Here is a 9,062-nt window from a genome sequence, read left to right as displayed (position 1 = left end):
GACTGATGAAATGAGAGTGAGTCTTGATGGGCCAGATGGATGGGCCCGTGGCTGGATTGGTAAAGGGCAGAGAGCTCCAGTCCGACTCAGACGCCAGCAAGGTGGAGGTGGAGTACTGGTTTGGGCTGGTATCATCAAAGATGAGCTTGTGGGGCCTTTTCGGGTTGAGGATGGAGTCAAGCTCAACTCCCAGTCCTACTGCCAGTTTCTGGAAGACACCTTCTTCAAGCAGTGGTACAGGAAGAAGTCTGCATCCTTCAAGAAAAACATGATTTTCATGCAGGACAATGCTCCATCACACGCGTCCAAGTACTCCACAGCGTGGCTGGCAAGAAAGGGTATAAAAGAAGAAAATCTAATGACATGGCCTCCTTGTTCACCTGATCTGAACCCCATTGAGAACCTGTGGTCCATCATCAAATGTGAGATTTACAAGGAGGGAAAACAGTACACCTCTCTGAACAGTGTCTGGGAGGCTGTGGTTGCTGCTGCACGCAATGTTGATGGTGAACAGATCAAAACACTGACAGAATCCATGGATGGCAGGCTTTTGAGTGTCCTTGCAAAGAAAGGTGACTATATTGGTCACTGATTTGTTTTTGTTTTGTTTTTGAATGTCAGAAATGTATATTTGTGAATGTTGAGATGTTATATTGGTTTCACTGGTAAAAATAAATAATTGAAATGGGTATATATTTGTTTTTTGTTAAGTTGCCTAATAATTATGCACAGTAATAGTCACCTGCACACACAGATATCCCCCTAAAATAGCTAAAACTAAAAACAAACTAAAAACTACTTCCAAAAATATTCAGCTTTGATATTAATGAGTTTTTTGGGTTCATTGAGAACATGGTTGTTGTTCAATAATAAAATGAATCCTCAAAAATACAACTTGCCTAATAATTCTGCACTCCCTGTAATTGATAATGTAAGCAGATTCCATATATCCCTCTTACCTCTGGCTGTGCTTTAAATTCTTTAAAAAATAGTACTTTTGTGATATGCAAATTCCTTCACTACCAGCAAGTTGGGCGGACATGTTGGTAGCCACCGCATCCTTGGTCTAAAAAAAAACGCCCCCTCCTCCACTTGATTGACAGGGCCAGTGAGCGCTCTTCTCCTTCCGCTGGCCCTGTTTGCAGCTGAAATCCAGCGCCTGCGCCGTACCGGTCCTCATTCGGCACAGGCGCTCTGAAAGAAGGACGCTCGCTCGGCTGCTCCTTCCTTAGTGCGCCTGCGCCGATGATGTCAGACCTACACCCGGAAGAGAAGACTCCGTTTTGCGAACAAGAATAGGCAGTTATATTAATGGCTGTCCGCACCTTTTTCCGCAAATTGCGGAACGCAGACGGACGCCATCTGTGTTTTGCGGACCGCAAAACAAACAACGGTTGTGTGCATGAGGCCTAAGTTGGTATAATCTATACAATCTAATGAACTTAAAGGGGTCGTCCAAAATTAGCAAAACATGTCTGCATCTGTCCACAGGTTGTGTGATATTGCAGTCTCATTCAGTTCAATAGAACTGAGCAGCATTACCAGACAAAACCATTGGACACTGTTTGTAAAAGAAAGCAGCTATGTCTCTCTAATCCTGGAAACCCTTCTTATAGATCACCTGCTTTAAGCCTCATTCACACGTCAGTGTTTCATGGACATGTGCTGTACATGTTCTCCACGGACAGCACACGTCCCCATTTATTTTGCTGTGTGTATTCAGACATCAGTGTTTTAGTACGGTCCGTGGGTCAGTGTTTTTACCACGGATGCATGCTCTATTTTGTCCGTGTTCACGGATCCATCAGGTCCATTATAGTATATGGGTCTGTGACAACCACGGATGCCATCCGTGTTGCATCCGTGTTTCACGGATCATTAAGAAGAGATGCTTTGAAAATCATGTTTCAGCTGTTCAGTGTCAATGAAACACGGACATCAAAAAACAGACACACGGGCCCAACACCAATCCTTCACGGACAGTTTCACGGATGCATCACTGACCACCAGGCTTGAAAAGGGTATTTCTATAACAGACGATGGGGGCATATCGTTAGGATAGGCCCCCCGCTGAGAACGGAGCGGGAGAGTGGTGGCTGCAGAACCGGCCACCACCAAGCGTTCTCCTCATACAAGTGAATGGGAGCGCACCGCGCCCATTCATTTATAATGGGGCTGACGGAAATAGCCGAACCAGTATTTTCGGCGGCCCCATAGAAATGAATGGAGCGTGGCTGCGCAGTGCGCCCTCCGCCCCCTACCCCGCTTCATTCTTGGTCACCTCTGGGACCCGCACCTATCAGACAATAGGGGCATATCCTACCAATAAGCCCCCATTGTCTGTGATGGGAATACCCCTTTAAGGGCGATATAGGGTTTCAGCAAATAAATGGTATCCTTTGTAAAATTAAAGGGGTTCTTCAAGACCAAAAAAACATTTTAATATGGTCAGTTAGGGGTCAGTCAGATGCTTTGATTCCAGCGCCAGTCTCCCTTCTCCACTGCTTCTGGTCCCTCATGGCCTCCTCCCCTTCCCCTCAGTGGCGATGTAGTGGTCTCAGGTGAAGCGGCCCAGACACCTTTTATTTATTCGTCTCTACTTCTCTCTATATCTCTCTAGACAGTGGAGTAGGAATTTTTGGCAGCATTACAAGCCATGTGTAAAAGGGAAAAAAATTTGCATGGAAAGAAGCACTTAGACCTTTTGGTTTGCCTCTTAGGCTAGGGCTACACGATGACATTTGCCGCATGACAAAATGGGTACAACTACACACTGACATTTGTTGTGCAACTGTTGCAGCAGTGTTGCGTGACATTTTTTGTAATGATAGTCAATGGTGTCGCACTGCGACGTGCTGCAACTGCAATGTGATAGTCGCCCAAAAATCCAACTTGGATGGATTTTTGTGTCACAGTTGCTGCGTGCCGCAATTTCGACACCATTGACCATCATAAAAAATGTTGAGCTACATTGCTGCGACAAATGTAGCTGTCCCTTTAATTTTTAGATCTCGGGCCTCCCATTTCTCTTGATCATCTTCAGATGTTTCTACATCTTGATTGGAGTCCACCCTTGGTAAAAGTTGATTAGACATGATTTGGAAAGACACACCTCTGACTATATATTAAGGTCTCACAGCTGACAATGCACATCAGAGCAAAAACCAAGCCATGAGCAGTAAAGAACTGCCTGTAGAGCTCACAGACATGTTGGTGTAGAGGCACAGGTCTGGAGAAGGGTACAAAGAAAATTCAGCCGCACTGGATGTTCATAAGAGCAAAGTGTCCTCCAGAATTTTTAAAGGGAAGAGGTTTGGACCAACCAGGCCTCTTCCTAGAGCTGGCCAGCTCATCAAATTAAGTAATCAGGGGAGAAGGGTCTTGGGAAGAGAGGTGACTATGAACTCAATGGTCAATGTGGTTGCGCTCCAAAGATCCTGTGTCCCGTCACTGCAGCACTCGCCTATCTTGGCTTTTGTGGCAGACAGATTCTCTTCGGTCACATGATGGTCTGCCTGGAATTTGCAAAAAAAGCACCTAAAGGACAGACTGAGATAAAATCAAGATGGCACTTTTTTGTCTCCATTATAATTGTGTCATGTCTGGAGAAAACCAGGCACTGCTCTTCACCTGCCCAATACCATCCCTACAGTGAAGCATGGTGGTGGCAGCATCATGCTGTGGGGGTGTTTTTTAGCCCCTGGGACAGGGAGAATGGTCACAGTTGAAGGAAAGCTGCATCGAGCAAGGTACAGAGATATTCAAGATGAAAACATGATCCAGAGTGCTCTGGACCTCAGACTGAGGAGAAGGTTCACCTTCCATCAAGACAATGACAGCCAAGACAGAAGTGGCTTAGGGACAGTCCTTGATTGGCCCAGCCAGAGCCCTGGCTTGAACCCAATCGAACAAAATGGCTGTCCACCGACTCCATCCAACCTGACAGAACTTGAGAGTAATGATGGACGAACATCTGTCGGGACGGTTCACGAACGTGATCAAATGTTCGCGAACCGCAAGTTCGCGGCGGGTCCCATTCATTTTAATGGCAGGTGAACCTGAAAAACCTTCAGCTCATATTTGCAGCCAAGAAATAATTACTAGAAGTGCACAAATAGTCCCAGAACATGGACAGTGACATACCAGATGTATTATTTCAATTTGCGATCTCCATTCATTATTTTTTTCAATGCGATATATCGGCAATATAATTTTCGCGCATGCACATGTGCAAATGCACTATACAGTACCCAAATGCACTATAAAGAAAGTATATTGGTATATCACACCAGTAGAAATTATTTGTTCCAATAACGCTTGTCCCTCTATATACCTGCAGTATCGCAGCAGAACCGCACACAACTGCCGCACAAAACAAGTGCACTATAATATACTTTCTAACATAGAAAGTATATTATAACATTGTACAAGGAAGGCAATCCATTAGAACAGGCATGCTCAACCTGCAGCCCTCCAGCTGTTGCAAAACTACAACTCCCAGCATGCCCGAACAACTTACAGCTATCAGCCTACAGCAGGGCATTGTGGGAGTTGTAGTTTTATAACAGCTGGAGGGCCGCAGGTTGGGCATGCCTGCATTAGAATATACATAAAGATAAAACGTAACCTTTTAATAATGTTACTATGAGGGTCCATTCACACGTCCGTAAGTGTTTTGCGGATCCGCAAAACACGGACACCGGTAATGTGCATTCCGCAATTTGTGGACCGCACATCGCCGGCACTATAATAGAAAATGCCTAATCTTGTCTGCGATTGCGGACAAGAATAGGACATGTTCTATTTTTTGGCAGAAACGGAAGCACGGATGCGGAAGTGCAGATCCGCATATGCGGACAGCACATTCCGGCCCCATTGAAAATGAATGAGTCTGCGCCCATTTTGCGGACGTGTGAATGGAAAAGATATCCCTCAAAATGAAAATAAATGAAATTATTAAAGTTAACCAAAAAGCATAGATGTGGTAGCCAATAATAACGAGTGCTCGGTGGCACTAAATCAGGTGCTCGGCGGCACCAAATCAGAAACCATATATCCTACCACAATCCGGGGGGTTCCAGTGCACATCCATGAATCCCGGAGGGAAAGCAAAAAAACATCTATCCCTGTGCTAGATGATGATGTGGTATTGAAGGACAGGGTGGGCAAAGAACTGTCCCTGATATTGCCCTACAGGGGGGTGCTATTCTGGCCCTGATAGCCTAACCACAGACCACCCGCCCTGATAAGAGCGACCCCGTCCGGAACCTTACCCTATATAAATATGGCCCTAGTAAGCCCCTAGCCCCTAGGCACTTGACTTCCAGGTGATCACTATATAGATCTATGTGTTTTTGACTTATTATAAAAGTATATTATAAGTATATCGCACCCCTCTGTGTATCACACATATCGATAGCACACCTATACTAGTCTTTAAAGGGGTTGTTCGGGATTGGGAAGATAGGAGTATGTGTTCAACAATGCCCTAAATGTTACATTCGTGCCTGTCCTACCGTTACCCGACATTTCTAATGCCCAGTTTTCAAAACTCCAATTCTCAGCCGGAAGTGTTGTGTTTCAAAGACTCAGTGACGTACCGGGTCCCTTTCTGCCAAGCGAAGCCTCTTCTTCCACTTTGCAGGGAGCCCGGTGACGTCACCCTCAGCCACATGAATTATTCAAAGCGCCTGGATAGGCGGAAACAAGGTGGCAACCAACCGCGCTAAACCACACCCCTCTGGTCCGGTGACGTCACCGAGCAGGGCGCTTTATTATGAATAAGGGAGGCAGAGCACTATGCTACTTAGCATAGTAAACGCCTCCAGTAATATGGGCAAATGGGGCGGCAGGCTGTAGGAATAAGCAATTACTACACGGAGAAGGTGGCAATGTGCATCAGGAGGCGGGAAACCACGTGATGCCGCGCTGTGCTGGGAACCACAGTGCAGTGCGGCAGGAAGTTAGGCTGAAATAAACATAGATGTAAACAATGCGCGGAGCCGTGTAGAAATGGCGAAAATTTCTAAAAACACATGGGGGGGGACCTTGATTCAGCTGTGAGTACACAAAAAAAAAATATAATATTTGATCCCGGACAACCCCTTTAAAAAGACTTTTGTGGCCCTATTAGCTAGCATTTTGTGTCCCTAACAGTCTGTCCCTGCTCCACACAGCAACCTCTCCCTACACTGGCAAAAAGACTGAATGTAAAATGGCGGCCAGATCGGTTTATTTATAAGGTAGGGGGTATGTCCATGTACTGAAACGTCTCAATTGGCTGTCCTGTACCACCTGATGGATGTGTCATGGGTCAAAGTTCTTCACAATGTAAAAGAATATGGCGGGCGCGAATATCTCCATATGTTCGTATGTTCGGCGAATCGCGAACAAGCAAAGTTCGCCACGAAACGACCGCCGGGCGAATCGCAAGGCCATCTCTACTTGAGAGAATCTGCAGAGAATGGCAGAAAATTCCCAAATCCAGGTGTGCAAACCATGTGGCATCATACCCAAGGAGACTGGAGGCAGGTCAATTTCTGCATGGAAACAATCTGCAGTTTACATGAGATTTATTTTACACTTTGCTGGTACTATAATTACGCTGAAGCATATGTATTTTCCATTGTGTGCAGATACCCTTTACCCTCTGCAGTGAAAGGGGTGAAATTCACAGTGGAAATCTGCAGAATAAATTGACATGAAGCAGGACCTTTCACTAGAATAAAAAATGTAAACTAAGTATGGTGCCATGGAGAGCGGCGCCCAGGGATCTCCCTGCACTTACTATTATCCCTGGGCCAGGGCCGTAGCTATGGGCTCATGGGCCCTGGTTCTAGAGTTCAGCTTGAGCCCCCCCTTCCCTCAGTGCTTTGTGGCCAGGGGCAGGGAAGCACATAGGCTTCATGCTGCCTGAGGCAAAAACCTCACCCCCACCCCCGCCATGCCAAATTCTTGGCCTAACCCCTTCCCTCCAGCCAGAGGGGTAACTTGACCAGCATGCACTTTGTATAATGCCAGTGTCTTTTCATGTGGCACAAGGGTCTTTGGGCCCCTTCAGGCTCCTGGGCCCGGTAGCGACTGCTACCTCTGCATCCTCTATAGCTACACCCCTGCCCTGGGCGCCGCTCCGTTCTCCCGGTATAGCCTCCGGTATCTTCATATGTTCGGCTCCACCCAGTGGAACCTGCCGGCGTCTCCTTCTCACAGGCTGTAGCGCTGGCCAATCGCAGCGCTCAGCTCATAGCCTGAGAGAAAAAAACCTCTCAGGCTATGAGCTGAGCGCTGCGATTGGCCAGCGCTACAGCCTGGGAGAAGGAGACGCCGGCAGGTTCCACTGGGTGGAGCCGAACATATGAAGATACCGGAGGCTATACCGGGAGAACGGAGCGGCGCTCAGGGATAATAGTAAGTGCAGGGAGATCCCTGGGCGCCGCTCTCCATGTCTGTATGCTTAGTTTACATTTTTTATTCTAGTGAAAGGTCCTCTTTAAAATCCATACTGTAGGTCAAATTAGACTGTGGATCTTTTTTACAGACTGTAGATCAGATTTCTTAAAAGCTCATCCACTTTTCTGGGACTGTAAAACACTGCAGATTTGCCGCACACAAATCCTCAGGGTACACGTCCCCTGTTGGTGTACCCTGGCCTAAACAGTACAATACAAGGGCTCATGCACACTGCAAATTGGGAATCTACAAAACACGGATACCGGCTGCATGCATTCCACATTTTGTAGAACGGAATGGGCGGCGCCTAATAGAACCGTCCTATCCTTGTCCGTAAAAGGGATAAGGATAGGACATGTTCCATTTTTTTGCGGGGCTGCGAAACGTACATGTGGTAGCGGACAACACACGGTGTTACAGCCCAATTAAAGTGAATGGGTCAGAAAATATATGGATCGGATGGGGATGCGGGCCAAAAATACGTTTGCGTGCATGAGGCCTAAGGAATGCAATGTACTTTGTATCCCCTGATGCAGCGTCTAGCACAGCGGTTCTCAACCTAGGGGTCGCGACCCCTTTGGGGGTCGATCGGCCCTTTCCGGGGGGTCGCCTGAGGCTTCCTATTGTGGGTCGCCCGCACAACGGCAGCGGCCCCTTATCCTCGCGCACAGGAAGTGATGTCCTATCACTGCCTATGCTTGAAGGAGCCCGACGAGTTTTTTCGTTAATGACACCGCCGCTGAGCACCACTGCCACCAATGATTTAATTGAGCCTGGCTGAGCCTGGCTAATTTTATTTTAATTATTTGGCTGAGCAAGGCTTAATTTATTTGGGGGGACATGAAGCACCGCTGATTTATTTATTTGGGGGGGGGGGACCTGAAGCCCCGCTGATTTATTTATTTGGGGGACCCTGAGCACTTCTGATTTATTTATTTGGGGGGAACTTGAAGCACCACTGATTTATTTATTTGAGGGGTACCCTGAGCACCACTGATTTTTTTATTTTTTTTTGGGGGGTACTGTGCGCACACCACTGATTTATTTTTTAGGGGGTATTTGTTTATTATTTATTTTAAAGTTATTTATTTGGTTTACAAATATTTTGTATTTATGCTAAAGTTCTGTGGTTATGAATGAATACTTGTGTATTTGAATTAACATTTGGTGTATTGGTGTCTGTGCGTGTTTTTGGTGGGTCATCATAACAGTAGCAAAATTAGTTATGACGTAGCAAGGAAAAAAATGTAATGGTTGGGGGTCACCACAACATGAGGAACTGTATTAAGGGGTCACGGCTTTAGAAAGGTTGAGAACCACTGGTCTAGCACTAACAGTACAGAAAAATAATGTTACAGTAGTGTCCTTATCAATGGGGGAAGTGTCTATGGTTCAGAAGTGAGTGTTCATCATGCAGACAAGTATTCACACAAGTATTGCCAGTCCCTCCTAAAGAGCTGAACCTGTAAGCACATACACATCGTGTGCTAGGTACTTTATAACGTATGACGTATGCAGGGTGCACTGCACGTCCTATCACAGTGCGGACTATGTGAGCGGGAATGTCACACTGCGCCTGCGCGGATATTCTCCCAGATTGTGTTTACGGAAGC

Source organism: Bufo bufo, chromosome 1, assembly GCF_905171765.1.
Source record: "Bufo bufo chromosome 1, aBufBuf1.1, whole genome shotgun sequence".
NCBI classification, from domain to species: Eukaryota; Metazoa; Chordata; class Amphibia; order Anura; family Bufonidae; genus Bufo; species Bufo bufo.
This window is presented reverse-complemented; position numbering follows the sequence as displayed.